Source organism: Amblyraja radiata, chromosome 12, assembly GCF_010909765.2.
Source record: "Amblyraja radiata isolate CabotCenter1 chromosome 12, sAmbRad1.1.pri, whole genome shotgun sequence".
In the NCBI taxonomy this organism is placed as follows: Eukaryota; Metazoa; Chordata; class Chondrichthyes; order Rajiformes; family Rajidae; genus Amblyraja; species Amblyraja radiata.
In genome coordinates this window covers 33,626,712-33,645,690 of record NC_045967.1, presented here as the reverse complement: position 1 = coordinate 33,645,690, position 18,979 = coordinate 33,626,712, and the positions used below count along the sequence as shown (strand labels likewise).

Below are 18,979 nucleotides of genomic sequence, written 5' to 3'. Positions count from 1 at the left end.
CCATCCCTGCCAACATGTTCATAAATCGTCCCTGGATCCTCTTCAGAGCAATTACACCCTTTCTACAGTGTGTTATGGTCTTACAGCATGGAAACAGGCCCTTCATCCCAACTTGTCCATGCAGATCAAGATGCCCCATCTAAGCTAGTCCCATTTAATCACATTTGGCCCATATCCCTTTAAACCTTGTGTGTGCCCGTGTGTGTGTCAGTGTGTGTTAGGTTGTGTGTGTCAGTGAAGCGGCGACAACACCCGGAGTGAGCGGAGACTTGGCGATGTCCGGGGAGCATTTCCCTCTCTCTCCGGTGCTGGGACCACCGCTGTGTCTCATCTATCACACCATCTGCACGGGAATGTGAATGCGGGTGAGGCAGCATCTATAGAGCGGTAGAGAAAAATGCTGGAGAAATGCTTGGAGTCTGAAGAAGGGTCAAACTCAAACATAGAAGCTGCCTCACCCGCTGAGTTTCTCTAGCATTTTTGTCTACATTGCCTTTTTAAATAGTGTGCGATGGGCTTAAGCCAATTAAATTGCTTGTTTTTTACGGGAAACCCGCTGACAGAAAACTATTCTCACTAGTGAGTGTGGAGGAGTGTGACTTTATTTATATATATATATATATTTTTTTTTAAAGTTTGCACGTGAGAACATTTGTCATCAGTGTGAGAGCGTGAGAATTTTGTGAAATGTGTGAGTCTCACGCTCAATGCGTGAAAGTTGGCCGCCATGGTTTTACAAATGGTGTTCACACTCTGATGCGTTGTAGGGGGGAGGAGAACAAAGGAGGTCCCAGCATGAGGGAGAACAAGGGAGGACATGGCACAGGATACTTTGTAAGTGCCCTTTACATGGCGACTATTTGCATACCTTGTGAGTTGTCACATGTGGCAATAAACTGCTCAATTCACTGCACTTGTACCTCCAGGATATTCTGCTCATGGCGAGGGAAGAGAAATCAGAAGTCTAACACTATAAACTCGCCTGGGGTATATTTCAAGGGATCAGATTGAGCTCCGTGACTCTCTTCCTTCTCCCCGTGCAGGGCAGGGCGGCGAATGTACCCCGGGCTGGGCTGAGTCAGCGGGAGAGTACTCTGCTGCCGCAGACCGCGCTGTGCAGGAGGAGCGCGACTCCGACGTACTTTCGCCACCAAGCGGCTTCGTCCAGTGTTCAGCTCAAAAGTTTTTAACAACAATTCGCTTCCGGAAACAGCGGAAGAAAGTCAGAATCCGACCCGAGGGGATTAGATCTTCTTGGGAGAGGAATTCAGTTGTGTTCTGCACCTGAAAGTAAGTGAATTTTAAAGTGTTGGGTTGTTAATTGTGGCGGTGGGATCCTCTCCCGGTATAAATAATTCGGTGCGGACAGTCGCTGAAACAGACGTAAAAGGTGAACAATGTGAGCAATAGAAATCCTCCCGAGGGAGAGAGCTTGTGGGTTGTCATTTTTCACTCTCAGTGTGAGGTTCAGGCCAGCGGGGACCACACGTTCAGCTCCTTTTAATCTCAGCACTGAATAAAACGATGTTTGGACTTGCAACTTCCATATCATTGAAATCAAAGTCGTCCACTTTAGCTAATTTCTATTCTAATTGGTAAATTCATTTTATAACATCGAGAATCTAGAGTGAGGATTTTCAAATGTACATTTTGCCACCTTACTGGCATTCCCTATAAAAGTGACGAGTCAGAATGAAATGCATGTTACCCGGGATTTACCTGTATCAGGGATAATACGATTTCAAAGCACGCTAAAGGCTTTTGGAAAATTCAATAGAATTGGAATTTTCAGAAGAATTGTCATTTTCAAGGCCCGTGATCCCGCTTGGTACTTATGACAAAACAGGGGGATTGAGTTGTATTTCGTGTGCAGAACAAAGACGTGTATAGCATTGTGTTTAACTTTTACACTCGGTGATATAAATTCGTATTTACTTTTTCATAAACTTGCATCGTGTATTTTTTAGTGATTATGTTGTGTCTAGGTAAACCACAGCGTGAAAGCAATTAATATTGGAAAATTGAATATTTGAATTAAGTTTATGTGAACGTTTTAAAAGCATAGGAGGAATAACAAAGTAAATCAAGAACTTTTGTAACGATGCCCCCCAGTTTGGATTTTAAAGATCTGGTGACAAAGTTGGCAATTGCTCATCTTGTGTAACTTTTAACAGACTCGTCCATGTATTTTAACTTGCACCTTAGACAATATTGTTTTAATTGTGCTACCTCCTAATACTGCTGGAGACAGGTTTGCGCTTTGAACTCCCTATTAGAAGCTGGATTAGTTCTAGTCCAAGTTATGTAGAATTTAGAAGATTGAAGGGGGATCTTATAGAAATTTACAAAATTCTTAAGGGGTTGGACAGGCTAGATGCAGGAAGATTGTTGGGGAAGTCCAGAACAAGGGGTTTCACACAAAGAGTGGTGAATCTCTGGAATTCTCTGCCACAGAAAGTAGTTGAGGCCAGTTCATTGGCTATATTTAAGAGGGAGTTAGATGTGGACCTTGTGGCTAAAGGGATCAGGGGGTATGGAGAGAAGGCAGGTACAGGATACTGAGTTGGATGATCAGCCATGATCATATTGAATGGCGGTGCCGGCTCGAAGGGCCGAATGGCCTACTCCTGCACCTATTTTCTATGTTTCTATGTTATCAATCCAAAGACCTATTTGAATAATTAAAAAGTAGGGGACAATTTGGCCTCGGATGTCAATACTAATATTTCATTTAAAGCTATCAAATGAAATCATGATGCCCTAATTTTCCCCAAAATGTTGGTGAACTAGGTTTTCTAAGGCTAGTGAATTGAAGCAGGTCATGATCTAATATATTTTACATGTATTAATTGTAATAAGAATCTTAATTTCAACAATTGTGCTTACATTTTATTTGCCAATTCACTTGAGTGGACTCAATATTATTTAATCTACTCACTTTAACTAAACATCTTTGAAATCCATCTATTGACTGACATTTTCTGAGGTGAGAAAAGTAAGCTACACGGATTTTGTTGAATATTTTAATTAATATTCCCCACAACATTTCCAAGGCTTGAATCCTAACAATGGTGTAACCAATGTCTTCACCTGTAATACCTTGTTTTACTATTAGCATACAAAGAATAAAATATAGAATCTCCTTTGCTCCATCAAGATTTAGCTTAATTTCATGCCTACTTGCATGCCATCCAGTCAAAGAAAAGACCAATACATGATTATAATCAGGCCATCCACACCAAAGATCCTATAGCAAGCAAGATAGATCATTCGACGTAAAAGACGTAGTACGGTCATGGGCAGATTCATGGGTAATTTTCGGCCCCATTTCTGTAACCGGCTTCCTTCTCCGCACCAAAGATCCCACTGCGGAACAAAGATACTAGTGCGGAGACGGAAGCCAGTTACAGAAACATCCTCGTAAAAATAAAAGTTCTTTGGTAAAAATCTTCTCCTCATTTTCAGAATGATAATTTATTAACACAAACTGTTCCCCCGCAACGTTGATTACACTGCGAGTCGGGTCGGGTTACTGAAATGGATGAAAAAAAGGCCCACGTTCCGCTCCGTTGCGTACTACACGTCAGCCCATTGCATTTAGCAGGAGTGGTCTATCTTGCTCCGCTATAGGATCTTTGATCCACACTGCACAGATAAAGGGTACAACATTTAGTGCAAGATAAAGTCCGATTAAAGATAACTTAAAGGACTCCAATGGTGTAGATGGGAGGTCAGGACCGCACTCTTACTGATGAGAGGATGGTTCAGTTGCCCTATAACAGCTGGGAAAAAACTGTCCGTAAATCTGGAGGTAAGCGTTTTCAAACTTCTGTCCCTCAATCCAGAGGTATGCATTTTCAAACTTCTGTACCTCATTGTGGAGGATGATTTGTCACCTATCCTCACTGATTGGGGTCAGTTGTTCAGGAAGTCGAAGCTCCATTTGCACAGGGGAGTGCTATCTCTACGTTCCACGAGTTTGGAGATGAACTTGTTTATACATGCAGTCTCAACTTTGAACATTGTTTTAACCTCTAAAACAGTTTATTGCTATCCTTTGTTTGGAACCTTTCTTGAAATGTATTATTAACAATACTCAGCTAAGGAGATTCTGCCTTGCTTCAACATATTGGCCGGACTGGTATGACATGATATCTACCAGTGCCTGTGGCACAACTTGAACACAGTTGACTTTGCAAAGTTATAAAAGGAAATTACGTCATATCCCTCCACCTGAAAGCCAGAACTGGTTTCGGATTTAATAAATAGTGTTCTATAATAGGATATTACAATTGATGCAAATGTTTGACCCATTCTATAACATAAATCATGAGGGTGTTGAAATTCCATACAAGCTCCTTACTCTATTCATACCATCCTACCCTGTCCTCACATCTTTCTCTTACCTTATCCCTTTTTCTGCACCAAACCTTAATGTATCATCAGTGCTGTTTGATCCATTCACACTGTGTGGTTGTGTCATTTATTCTCACCATTGTTTAAGCAAGAAATTATTCATACTTACTCAATTTGTCAAAATCATATTTATTCTTTCTAGTTTACACGGATGTGAAGAAGCTGTTTATTAACATTCGCCTTTTATAATTTTGAAAACCTTCATCATGTCTCAGACCAGAGAGAAAAAAAGTCCCAGTGTATTCATTTATGACCTTGCCTGTGTTTCCTGCTCATACTTTGACAAACAATTTGGAAGCTATCACAATTCACAGCAGTGTCATGGCAAGATTAACTTTTCTTGCATCTCACTGCTGTTTGCTTAACCTTGTTGTATTCAGTCTGACGTCCTGAGTTAATAAGTTACTGTAGTAGAGAAAGAATTTGGAAGAATTTGGAATGTCCCCAAGTCAAGAAACATTCTATGCAACTGCAAGTTTTTCTTCCCCTGCTCCGGTGGTGGACCATCAGTATAACACATGCTTATTTAGCTCATTGTGCTCTTTGTTTTCAGCTAATTTCTTGGTGTCAAAATGGTTTAAATTTGCATTGGAATTGATCTTGGGTGGATTGCTGATTATAATACAAAAAGATAACCAAACATTTATGACGCATGCAAGCAACAGTGATCCAAATTGCACACTGGGGTGTTATCATTATTGGTTTCACCATGTTTTCAAAGCTTAGAAACTATGTTCACTAAATTGATTCCTGCTTGGAATAAAGGTTTTATCGCAAAAGTGACATAAATCTAAACATGATGGAGTGACACATATTAACATTCCATGATGAAAACAAATATAAACCATTGGAAATAGGGAAACTCTTCCAGACAAGGACCTACCCCAAATACAATTAAAGACAAAAAGGCCCTTGAGATCATAATTTTTATTGCTGTAGCACTATTTTTGGCAAAGGAGCAAATAGGAATAAAGATTGGTTTGAGAACTAAATGTCTTTAAAGGAAGAGCACAGCTTGCATGTTGCAGAATTTAAGTACAAATGTAAAATGGTATATTTTATCTAAATATATTGTGTAAACAAATATTTGCATGTTCATTATATAAATAGAATTTGTTCAGGACAAAGTTGGGTCATCCTATTTTATTAGCCCGTAGGGTAAATAGAGAAGTAGGAGCATAACTCAGTTAAATTAAAACAGAGTGTCAATGAAAATGTAAGGGGTGGGGTGAAATCTTGTAAGATCTTGCATAATATGTAGAGGCTGCTTTCTGTCAGTGAAGTAAAACTGGTTTTGCCTCATTGACACAACTTTTTGCACCTTTTGTCGGAAAAGCAGCAATTAACTGGGTGAGGCCATAATTCATGTCCAGCCTATATTTTGGTGTTTATAACTTTTCCTCTTTTGTTTTTTTTTGATGGCCATCAATTTAACTGATCATTCAACGCCTTTAATAGCAGGATTGCCCTAGGTTCAGGAAACACAAGATCAGGTGAATCCATGGAGATAGATGTTTGAGGAGCACACTTATGAAGAAAATTAGGAGGACAGAAAAGGGGCAGGAGATAACTCTGGCAGATAAGATGAACTTACTTACTTACTTACTTACTGCCCATTATTCCTCCTGGTATGTAGGGCAGCAACAAAGGTCCTCCACTCAGTAGTGTTGATTCCTTCAGTTGCTGTTTCCGTAACATATTTGTTTTACGAGACAGTGTTAGCCCTGTGCTCAACCTCCAACCCGGAGGACCAGTGGATCGCTCTTCGTCTCGCCTCTACCCTTCGACCTGTCCAGCATGGGGGACCCTAACAGGAGACGAATCTCCCGCTGGCATAGCTCTCGGGGTCACTGAGACACACAAGTTCCCCAACCACATTGCAATCCAATGGGGAGAGATAAGATTAAGGAGAATCTTAATATATTTTATAAATATAATAAGGGAAGAAAGGTAACCAGAGACGGAAGAAACAAAAGTGGTCATTCATGAGTGGAGCAGCAGAAGATGAGCAAGGGTCACATGAGAATTTCTCCTCCATTTCTATTGTTGAGATGGACATGAAGACTAGAGAATTGGGGCAGGAAATGAAAACGTCTTAAGGACTGTCTACATTATAGTCGAGGAGGTGCTGGATGTCCAATGATGTATGAAGGTAGATAAATCACCTGGGCCTGACCAGATATATCTAAGGACACTGGGAAACGAGAGAAGAAATTGCAGGAGCTCTGGCTTATATATACTGTATGAATAATTGTTAGACATACGTGAAGTGCCACGAGACTGGAAGGTGACTATTGTTTTGCACTGTTTATGAAGGGCTGCAAAGAAAAAACATGGAACTATAGATCAATAAGCCTAACATCTGTGGTAGACTCTCCTCCTTCTGTAGCACTTCCCAGATAGCGAGCGACTCATGTCCTTAGACCGGAGCAATGAACATAATGCACCAAGAGAGACATATTGAAAACAAATCCCTATGGATACTAACATAAACCACTGCTCAATAAGGATATAATGGTCTTATTTAAATGTTTAAAAAAACTTGTAAGAGTCAAGAGTGTTTTATTGTCATATGTTCATATATATTCTGTAAAATATAAACATACAAAAACAGCACAAAGTAAAATAATAATGCTCCCGCCTATATAGTTCGGAGCCTATTTGGAGGTGTGTTTAATAGCCTGATGGTTGTAAGGAAAAAAGCTGTTCCTGAACCTGGACTTTACCTTCTTCCCGATGGCAGGTGAAATGAGATCATGTCCATGGTGGTGTTGGTCTCTGATGATGCTGGTTGCCTTTTTGCGACAGCGACTCCTGTGGATCCCATTGATAGTGGGGAGGTTATCTGAGTCCGTCATACCCGTGATTGGCTGGGTGGGCACTGTTCACTACCTTTCGCAATCTTCTTTGGTCCTGGGCGTTCAAGTTGCCGAACCAGACCGTGATGCAACAGGTCAATATGCTTGCACCTGTACCTCTGTAGCAGTTCAAGAGAGTATTATGAAGTTGTTTTACTCCAGAAATTGAAATGCAAGCTGACCATAATAAATTACCAAATTGATAAAAGTTAATACCTTTTTACAATTTTCTCTCTCTCACCCTTAGCTCAGCCCCAGTTTGTTAATGTTCATAGTGCAATGCAGATTGAGACTTAAATAATGGTGATTAAAGTCAAGAGAATAGAGAGAAACTTGCATGTAATGACATTTCTTTGTATTTCTGGCACTGGTCTTTCTAGCGGATACTGCTGGTAAGTTTAGGAAATGCTGTAAAAAAAAAAGTGGTGCACATTGTAAACATTAGGCTCACATGCCAAATGTGTAAGTGAGCTAATTAATTCCTAAACACCACCCTGAACTGGGCGTGCCAAGAGTGACAAATCTTGATCTGATGTGTTTGTGGGATTACTCAACTTTACGGTGATTTTATTGAGTCGTCCTCGTGATGGAAAATAAAGTTCCCATCCCAGAGTATAATTTGCACCCTCGCTACTCGAAGTTCTTCTTCCAAATAATGCTCAACATAGAGGAGCAGCAATTATCACCTGCAGTAGTTGGGTGGGTGATAATGTGAAGGTTTCTTCACCCATCTTTAATAAAACCCAATGACACTGTATGGGTTGCTGATTCAACGTGGAACATTCTCAGACCGACGCCTATATAACAATGTACCATTGCAGTACCTGGGAATGAACGTAATGACATTTGGAATATGGGCTGATAGGTATGCTTTATTTTTAGCAGGGACTGTGTTGAACTGGCCCCTGGAACAAGCAAAAGTTCACAGATGACACAAAAAGCTGGAGTAACTCTGCGGGCCAGGCAGCATCTCTGGAGAAGGAATGGGTGACGTTTCGGGTCGAGATGTTTCTTCAGACTGGTTAGGGATAAGGAAAACGAGAGATATAGACGGTGACACCTTCACTCAGCCAACCTGAACCAACCTGATCTCCTGGTTGCTGGACATTTTAATTCTCTTTCCCATTACAACATAGACCTTTCTGTCCTCGGTCTCCCCCATCGTCAGAGTGAGGCTAAACACAAATTGGAGGAACAACATCTCATATTTTGCTTGGGCAGCTTACAGCCCAGTGGTATGAATATTGATTTCTGTCATGCAAATGAGAGAAATCAATTTGCCCCGGCATTCCCTCTCTCTATCCCTCCACCACCCAAGTCACACGAGCTTCTCATTTTCGCCCTACAAACAGCTTATGATGGCCTGTTTCCTTTATCATTGTTACTCTTTTGTATATCTTTCATACATTGTTCTTTACCTCTCCACATCACCATCTATATCTCTCGTTGCCCTTATCCCCAACCAGTCTGAAGAATGGTCTTGACCCGAAACATCACCCATTCTTTCTCTCCGGAGATGCTGCCTGTCACGCTGAGTTACTCCAGCTTTTTATGTCTACGGTTTAAACCAGCATCTGCAGTTCCTTCTTACATAAAAGTTCACAGATGTTCTTTGTCCAATATTCATAACTGAACTTTGCCAACTTTATTCCAAGCCCACAAATAAATGAGAGCATGTCTAATGGATCTTAAGCACACACCCATGTTCCATTAATCAAACTGCTGGAGGAACTCAGCAGGTCAAGTAACATCTGTGAAGGGAAATGGACAGTCAATGTTTTGGGACGAGACCTTTCCTTTGGACTCTAGATTCCAGTATCCAGAGATTTTTGTGTTTCTATTAATCAAGATTGTCTTTTGTCAGGGCATTACTTTTAGCAGTGTTGATAGTTTGCAAGCATTGACACCACAGGAAAAAAAAAAGATCATTTAAATTCACCATAGAAAAAGTCAGAATATTTGACTTTTTGGAGTTTGGAAAGATGAAGGGGAACCTCATGGAACTTACCGAATAGTGAATGGCCTGAATATGGAGAGATTGGTTCCACTAGTGGAAGATTCTAGGACCAGAGGCCATGGCCTCAAAATAAGAGGATGTGCCTTGAGAAAGGAGATAATGAATTTCTTCCACCCCTCATCCTTTTAAATTCCACCCAGTACCACCCAGTAGATTCCATCTGCACTTCACGATGCCTCAGCTAGGTCACCGGCATAAACAAGGACAAGTCTCACCCACTTTATGTCCTTGTGGCTCCTGTTTAGACCAAGTGGAAGGATGGCAGCGCATAATTTGAAGTATCATCTAGGCTAATTAATCTCACTGTTGAGATATTGTCCGATTTGACCAGTTGATTGCAAAGATAAACTGCATCATAAACTACCACCTTCAGATGAAAAGAAAAGGTCATCTAGTCCACCCTTTCATTTTGCAAAGGAATTTTTCATATACAAATATACTTGCTAAGATTTAGTTATGCTACAGAATTATAACTACTGAGCAGAAAAGGTTGGATCCATCGCCCATGGCAGTGTAATTTTTCGACAACTTATTTTTTCCTTCTTCCCCCGCTCATATCACGATATATTATGTTTAGTCATGTCACTTGTATTTTTTTCATTCTGTAGACATTCAATATATGGGACTGAAATATACAGAATAGAAATTGTGCATTGCAGCATTAAAGGTTATGTTAAAAAATCATAGGCCCTTCGGCCTAACTTGTTCATGCCGACCAAGTTGCTTACCCAAGCTAGCCCAAGCAAGTCCCACTTGCCTGTGCTTGGCCTATATTCCATTAAACCATTCCTACCCATGTACATGTCAAACTGTTCTTTTAAAAGTTGTGATTGGACCTGCCACTAGCACCTCTACTGGTTGCTAGTTCCACATACCCATTTATGTGTGGATACATTTCCACCTGCTTCCCTTTTAAATATTTTGCCTCTCAACTTAAATCTTATTTCCTCTAGTTTCCTCAAGTCCCCAACCTTGGAAAAACACTGTGATGATTCATCTTCTTTTTGCCCCATGACTATGTCACTCCTCAGCCTCCGCCACACCAGGGACAATTGCCTCAGCTTATCCAGTCGTTCCGTATTACTTGAGCTCTCCAGTTTTGCTAACATCCTTGTGAATCTTTTCTGCATCCTTTCCATTTTAATGATATCCTTCCTATAACTAGTTGGCTAGCATTGCATAATACGCCAAATGCGGTCGCATCAACATCTTGTATAGTTGTATATGATGTCCCAACTCTTCGATCCAATGCCAAGCCTGTCAAAATGTCTCCTTCACCAGTTTCAGGAAACTATCTACTTGTACTTGTACCCATTGATCTCTATGTTCTGAAAACTGAACATAGAGTTCTCCTGGAGCCTGCCATTTAAGACTTGACTACTGGGTGGAACAGGAAGAGCTGGTTCATTTAGACTAATTCTTTAATTCTCATTATACATTTCCTTTCTCAACAGTTCATTTGACTTTGCTTTTCATTAACTCAATCCATGTCAAAGTAAAGTCCCTTGATTATAAATTTCCCTAAAGGATGGAAGTATCACTCCTTATCCAGTTATTTAAATTTCAGTTTGTCCGTTAAATGCCTTAATTGCATCCTCTCACCCACACTCTTTGGAGGTTAGGCATACAATGCAGAAACAGGCCTTTCAGCCCACCGAGACCATGCCAACTAGCGATCAACCTATACACTAGCACGCTCCCGCACACTGGGGACAATTTGGAATTTTACCAAAGCCGATTAACCTATAAACCTGAACATCTTTGTGTGTGGGAGGAACCTGGAGCACCCAGAGAAACCCCAAGAGGCCATAGGAAGAAAGTACAAACCAAAGATCTTAGAGCAGAGCAAGATGGGCTACTCCTGCGAAATACAATGGGCTGACGTGTAGTACGCTACGGAGGCGATCCTGGGCATTTTGCCCCGCCCATTTTAGTAACCGGAGCCTACCTCACCCAACCCGACACGCAGTGTAATCAATGTTGCGGGGCAACAGTTTGTGTGTGTGATATAGGGTTAGATTCATAATTCTGTCAGTTCATACTTCTTGTCAAGAATAAAATTTGACTGGTAATTGTCTTTTTTAATGTTTTTTAAATCATTTCTTTTTAAATGGCTCACAAGCAGTGTTTGAGTTGATTTTGTAGTAACCGGAACCGACCCGACTCGCAGGGTAATTGACATTGCTGGGGAAGTTTTTGTGTGTGATATAGGGTTAGATTCATAATTCTGTTAGTTCTTAATTCTGTTAATTCTTGTTAAAGAATAAAATGTTTATAAACACACATACATGAATGTGATATAAATGTATATAATCATATAACACACACAATTATATTTCTTCTGATCCAATGATGAACTTTATTTCAGACTAGACAAGGGACATTAAATAAGAAACATTGTAAACCTCCCCGCAACTTCACACACTAGGCCTTATCCCCCCCCGGCACATCCCTCTCCCCAGGCCCCACACTCCCTCTCCCCAGGCCCCACACTCCCTCTCCCCGGGCCCCACACTCCCTCTCCCCGAGCTGCACACTCCCTCTCCCCGGGCTGCTCACTCCCTCTCCCCGGGCCGCTCACTCCCTCTCCCCGGGCCGCTCACTCCCTCTCCCCGGGCCCCACACTCCCTCTCCCCGCTGCCCCGGGCCGCTCACTCCCTCTCCCCGGGCTGCTCACTCCCTCTCCCCGCTGCCCCGGGCTCCACACTCCCCGGGCCGCTGCGGAAACAAAGATCCGATCTTTGGCCGGAAGCAAGATGGCGGAACAAGATGGCGGAGCAAGATGGCGGAACAAGATGGCGAGGACTGGTCGCTAAAATGGGTCCTATAACCACCCATGAATCCGCCCATGAGCGTACTACACGTTTGCGTGAGAGTAACCCATCTTGCTCTGCTCTAAGATCATTGGTATAAACTGCGTACAGACAGCACCCATAGTCAGGAACAAACCCGGGTCTCTGCTGCTGTAAGGCAGCAAATCTACCACTGCATCACTGTGTCACCACTATTTTTGTACATTTCTGATTTACAAAAAAATCAGGTTCCAAATCCTTTTGTAACCCAGGGACAGCTGTGTTTGGAAAAAGATGGCAAAGCAGATTGAGTTAACTACTGTTACTGGGATGATAATAAACTAACGTCATCATTGATGCGGAGAAGGCCCTGACTCCACAGTCCCCTGGATAGAAGGGGACTGTGAAGTCTTTAGGAAGTGGACTGAAATTAGTAATATAATTAAACTTCCAAAAGATTAGTGGTGAGATTACACAAGGGAGCCATTTATTTAATGATGGAGATTTAATTTCCACAGGGATCTGTTGGATGCAGGGCAAAGATTCAGCTGAAAGATCGGAACGGTAGTTGCAGCCCAGGCAATACTATTTCTGTCAGAGATGCTGCAGCTAGTCCATCAAAGTTATCATAGCAATCAGGCAAAACCTGGGGGAAATCATCGCTGTTGATGCATGGAAAGGAAATTAAAAATGAGCCTTTAGAGTCTGTTTTACCATTCTCTCAAATCAGGATTATTCTGTACTTTAACTCCATCTTCCCAGATCCTTCTTTTTGCAGACTGGGATTCACAAAGTGAGTTGTAAATAATTTAAATGCATGAACCAGAAGCACCTGGAATATAATGAAGAAAAACAGGCAACCAAATAAGTATGAAGCTCAAGGAAGCTTTGATGATTGATGAGAAATGGAATGCAAAATGTCCAAACACAGTGTCGTGCGAGAGAACAAAAAATAATTAAAGTGCTGAATTACTTGGCCAAAACAGAAGGGACCGGGTCAGTGGGAGTTCTGCCTGAACTGTACAGCGCTCTGTTCAGGCGAACGAGTTCCAGACAAATATTCACTGGGTGGAGTCCAAAGTGGATTATTAGGTGAATAATAATAAGAAATATCAGCAGGATTTGGCCATCTTCTGCATTGAGCCTGCAGAATGTTGGCCTGATGCAGATTTTGCTGTTCCGAACAAATGTTTTGTGTTACAGGTTCACCAGGGGGGAAGTCATCATTTTTTGGCACATCTACTAATCCTGTGAGAAATGGAGTAATCCCCCGATTCTTGGGAGGATTGCATTCATGGTCATTGAAATTTTGTAAATGAAAAAGGCTGGGATGGTGGGCGAGGGGGGGGGGGGGGGGGGGGGGGGAGGGGGGGGTGGAGTGGAGAGTAGTGCATTATATGTATTTTAATACATCATATTCCTGTGCACTGTGAACGATGTGTAAATCAAAGACACATATCCCAAAGAGTTGGTAGCAAGATAGGAAATATTCATAACTTGAACAATTGTAGATTAAGAATGTCCTTAAAACTGTGTTACTGGTTTGCGTATCGAAGAAGGGCAGGCTGTAATGCATGGATTGTGTAAGGCTAGTTATTTCTGCTGGGGCTTTGATGTGACTGACTGAGAAGAGGAAGGAGTTTGATAGCCTACTCGTTGTTCTCTCGCAACGACAGAAGGTTAAAAAACCAAGTGTGGTTTTAGATTGGTCTTGACTGAGCATTTATGGTCAGGCATAAACTAAAGAGTGGTCGCTGTATTAAGGTTCTTGGAATGCAGCAGGAACGATATGTAAATATGAGTAACCATCCAGGAGAGGAAGTAAGGTAAGTTGAAGGTTAGCAAACCATTTTAATGCTGATGAACTGTGAGCAAAGCAGATTTCATTTTATGAAATGCATGACCTGAGGCAGTTCAGCAATGGAGGCATAGCATGGGTATTCCCCCACATTCAGTTTCTCCACCACGCGAGATGGATTTATTCCTGGGCACGTGTATCTGGGAGCCACAAGTGTGGATCAGAGGTGAGGAGGCTGGATATCCCAAAGATACTTGGGATTCTCCTGTGGTGGGTAACTCCCCTCCTGACGTCCCAAAGTCTTTCCACGGGCATGAGTCAGCAGGACACTTGCCTGGACTTGAACTTCGTCAAAACACAAGAACACCTGACAACATCCATGATAAAGCAGCCTGCGTGATTGGTATCCCATTCACCACACTAAATATTCCCTCCATCAGCAGTGCACTGTGAAACAGTGATAGCATCCACAATATGCATGCAGTTCCTTATCTAGACTCCTCTGACAGCATCTCCTAAACCCGTGGTTCTTAACCTTTTTGGCCCCACGACCCCTTCAGACATTCTTGGTCAGTACGTGAGCCCCAAAACAAACATTGAAGAAAAAAAACAGCCCGATTAATGAACAAAAGTCTGTCAATACTCAGTCAATGGGATGGCTGAAATTATTTCACAGCCACCTGGCGATCAAAACGAGGACGAATGCTCGACAGGCAGCACCTCATGTCAGCGTCGATCACAAGCCTATTGCGTGCCTTCGTTTTCAGAGTTACCATGGTTGACAATCCAGCCTCACAGCAATAGGTTGAGGGGGACTGGACCAATACGGTCAGGGTCCTCTTCAAAAGAACAGGACAGTCCTTCACTTTCAGCCAAAACGTGTCGAGCTCGTTCCATGAAATCACTCTTGAGCTGCGCATCTTCACGAATTTGGTAAAATTCAAACTTCGCAGCCACGTCAGTATCGCTGATGGCACCGTCTTCAACGGAAAAGGGTCGGACGATCCACTCCTCACGAGAGCGGTCGTCCAGTCCGGGGAAGTAAGGCTCAATGGCTTCACTGATTGCCAGAAGGTGGGTTGAGATCTCCTCGTGGAAGTGGCATTCAGCATTTGGCGTAGCATCCAGGTGCGTCATCATCTCAGGGAAGATTGTCGTGTCACCATCCTGTACTCTTCTCTGGTAAAGGTGAATCTTCCTCCTGAACTTACAAGAGAGAAAGAACAAGAGAAGGAAAAGGTGAAAAGTGAAAAGATAGGACCCCTAGACGACCAAAGTAGTGTGGCCAAAGAGTGAGTAAAGGTATAAGAGAGGAAACGGAAAAAAGAAAAAAAAAAGGAAAAAAAGAAAAAAGTGGAGATATACCTGCCTCTCGTCCACCCCCCTCACCCAACCCATAGTTGGATTTAAATCCAAAGTTGTGTTGTGCCATACTATCCTTGTAAGAATTCGGTGAAGGGTGTCCGTGTCTTGAAAAATTGATCTGGTTTTTCTGCCAAGACAAGTCTAATATTTTCCAAATGTAGTGTCTCTGACATGTTTGTAATCCACATCTTTACAGTAGGGACTGATGTGTGTTTCCAAAAATTTAAGTATTAATTTTTTTGCCGTTATCAGGCCATAATTAAGGAAACGTCTTTGAAATAGTGTTAGCTCAAAACAGGCTTCTGACAGACGTACCTACAGTAATCAATTCTGTGTCGGGATCCAATTTTATTTAAAGTATTTTAGAAAACATTTCAAAAATTCCCCTCCAGAAATTATGTAACTTTATACAAGAGGCAAAAGAGTGAGTTATGGTTGCTTCCTGAAGGAGACATTTATCACAAATAGGGGAGACATTTGGGAAGATCTTATTCAGTTTAGACTTTGAATAATAAAGTCTATGCGGTATTTTAAATTGTATTAACAAATGCCTAACGTAAAGAGAACAGTTGTGTGTATATATAGAAGACTTTCCTCCCATCTATCTTTTAAAATTGTTCGGCCCAGTTCATCTTCCCAAGCTCGCCTAATTATTTCTGACTATGGGGTTTGAATATTTAAAAGGGTATTATAAAGGTACGATATTAACTTATTTGAATCCGAGTTTCTATTCATGCATTCGTCTAGTATGTCTGAAACCATATATTGACAGTCTTGGGTATGTGATTTCAGATAGTCTCGTATTTGAAGACATCTAAAATATTGGCTACCTTTCAGGTGATATTTCAACTGTAATTCTTGAAATGAGAGGAGAGTCCCCATCTCATAAAGATCTCCCAGTTTTTTTAATTCCTAAACTTTCCCAATGTGTGAACGCCTTGTCTACAGTAGACGGCTTAAATGAGGGATTGTTGGCGATTGGTGAGAGAAAATTTCTCAATGTAAGGGTTGACTTCACTTGTTTCCAGATTCGCAGGGTACTATGGATAATCGGTTTTTCTCATATACTGATTTCTTCAGATTTATTGGAGAGAGCAACCTTCATCACAGTCTAAGCGGAAGCTCAGAGGGGATAGAGCCTTTTCTGTTGCTGCTCCGGCACTTTGGAACACCTTGCCGTTGCACATCAGACAGGCCCCCTCACTGTCCATCTTCAAATCCTCCCTAAAAACTCATTTTTATTCTCTGGCTTTCGACACTGGCTGAGACATTGCTCCTGTTCTTAGTGCTTTTAATGTCTTTTAATTTTTACTGTTTTTAGTCCTTCGTTTTACAGTTTTTAATGGTTTGTAATAACTTTTTGTCCATGAGTTCTCATGTACAGCACTTTGTGGCAACTGCGGTTGTTTAAAGCACTTTATAAATAAAGGTTTTTTTAAAATAAATAAATAAAAATATCAAAACAGTGCAATCGGCGTCCATTTCTTCACATATCGCTTTGAAGATTCTTGAGTTTGTTACGCTCCCTCGGATGTGGTTCGCAATCTTCACCACATCTGAAAGCACTTCTCAAAGACCAGGAGGGAGAGTCTTCATTGCTAAAGCATCGCGATGTATCATGCAGTGGGTGAAGGATACATGGGCAGCGATATCCTTCATGAAAGTTTGAAGCCTTATCTGCATCCGACCGTGGAAGGTGCCCCATCTTTACACATCCTGACAAGTCGGTCCCAGCCAAGCTCATGTTTGATGAGGAAGGCTTCCAGCATTCTGAACACATCTTCTCCCCGAGTGGTAGTGGCCAATGGCTCCGAGAACAGGTTCTCCTCCTTCATGGCTTCTCCGTTGAGGTAACGAATGTAGATTAGCTGTTGGGAACATGAGGCAACATCTGTTGACACGTCCAGTTGCAGTGAATATTCTGGACTGCTCTTCACAGCGCTCACTACTTGCAGCAGAATATCATTACTCATATCCGAGATTCGACTTTTGACTGTGTCATTCGAAAGTGAAATCTGCCTGAACTTGTTTGACTGCTGTTCCCCCAGCAAGAACTTCGCTGCTTCGAGAAGGCATGGCTTGTAAGCTCTTCACCGATGGTGTGAGGTTTCTTAGTCTGTGCGATTCGATAAGCAATCCGGTATGAACCCTCCAGCGCTGCTTCATTTTGACGAGCACAGTGACCCGTCGAATCGATGCGGGAACCCTTGAGTGCGGCTTCTTTTCGCTTGAAATAGTCCACACCCTTCCCCGTCAGTTCACTGTGACAAGACTCCAAATGGATCTTCAGTTCGCTGGACTTCATGCTCTCGTAGCTCAAAACCTTGGCACAGATATCACATTGCGGCTTGATCGTGGATTTTTGAACAATGCTTGTGAAGCCAAACTTGAGAAATGCTTCACTATACATATGCTTCTTGGCAGACATGGCTCACAATAGACAATAGACAATAGGTGCAGGAGTAGGCCATTTGGCCCTTCGAGCCATTCAATGTGATCATGGCTGATCATCCCCAATCAGTACCCCGTTCCTGCCTTCTCCCCATATCCCCTATTTTTAAGAGCCCTATTTTGCTCTCCTTTGAAAGCATTCAGAGAACCTGCCTCCACCTCCCTCTGAGGCAGAGAATTCCACAGACTCACCACTCTCTGTGAGGAAAAGTGTTTCCTCGTCTCCTTTCTAAATGGCTTACTCCTTATTCTTAAACTGCGGCCCCTGGTTCTGCACTCCCCCAACATCGGGAACATGTTTCCTGCCTCTTGTGTGTCCAAGCCCTTAACAATCTTATATGTTTCAATGAGATCTCCTCTCATCATTCTAAACTCCAGAGTGTACTAGCCCAGCTGCTCCATTCTCTCAGATTTGACTGTCCCGCCATCCCGGGAATTAACCTTGGAAACCTACGCTGCACTCCCTCAATAGCAAGAATGTCCTTCCTCAAATTAGGGGACCAAAACTGCACACAATACTCCAGGTGTGGTCTCACTAGGGCTCTGTACAGCACGCACAGTTCGTGTGCGTATACGTACGTGCATACGCGAACAGATTACTGTGTGTGGTATGTACCTTTGTTAGGTTCCTAAAAATGGGCTCAACAAATTGATATGTTATTTATGACCCCTTAATGACCCCTGGAATAACCCCAAATGACCCCCAGGTTAAGAACCGCTGTCCTAAACACACGACCTCTACTGGGCAAATCGAGGAATCAGCTGAAATGCGGTGAGAGCAATGGATGCTCCTGACTCCTCAAATTGGGGACTGCAGGGTGTCGATGAAGCTACAATTTACTCATCTTTACTAATCCTGTTAGATTATTAAACCACTCCCCGCATTACATCCAGGGAACGCTGCTGCCTTCTTGGTCCACCTCTAATCAGATTTACTAGAGCACAACAACAGGTTTGTGTCCTTGATTGTATTGCAGGATCTGTTTAATACCTACCGCAGTCAAGGGAACAGCATGAACACTCATTGGTGCAGTATTTTGATTTCCTGCCATCTTTTAAAATTTCCCCCCTCTCAGGTCCTCCAATTTCCATCTTTGTTGTTGCCCTATAAATACTGAGGTGATTTGTAAACATTGCCCTATGTTTTCTGATCACCTCAGAGGGCGGTGAAGGCCGGTTCCCTGGATACTTTAAAGAGAGAACTAAATAGGGCTCTTAAAGATAGCGGAGTCAGGGGATATGGGGAGAAGGCAGGTACGGGGTACTGATTGGGGATGATCAG

The 18,979-nt window shown here is 42.3% G+C and overlaps 1 protein-coding gene across 2 annotated transcripts in view; it reads left to right on the top strand.

Moving 5' to 3' along the window:
* The first annotated feature begins 1,095 nt into the window (after positions 1 to 1,095).
* sytl4 (synaptotagmin like 4) overlaps positions 1,096 to 18,979 on the top strand; it is a 59,720-nt gene continuing 41,836 nt past the window's right edge. For both annotated transcript variants that reach the window (XM_033030442.1, XM_033030443.1), the window contains exon 1: positions 1,096 to 1,290. The gene's annotated coding sequence lies outside the window, so the exon portion shown is untranslated. The remainder of the gene's footprint in view (positions 1,291 to 18,979) is intronic.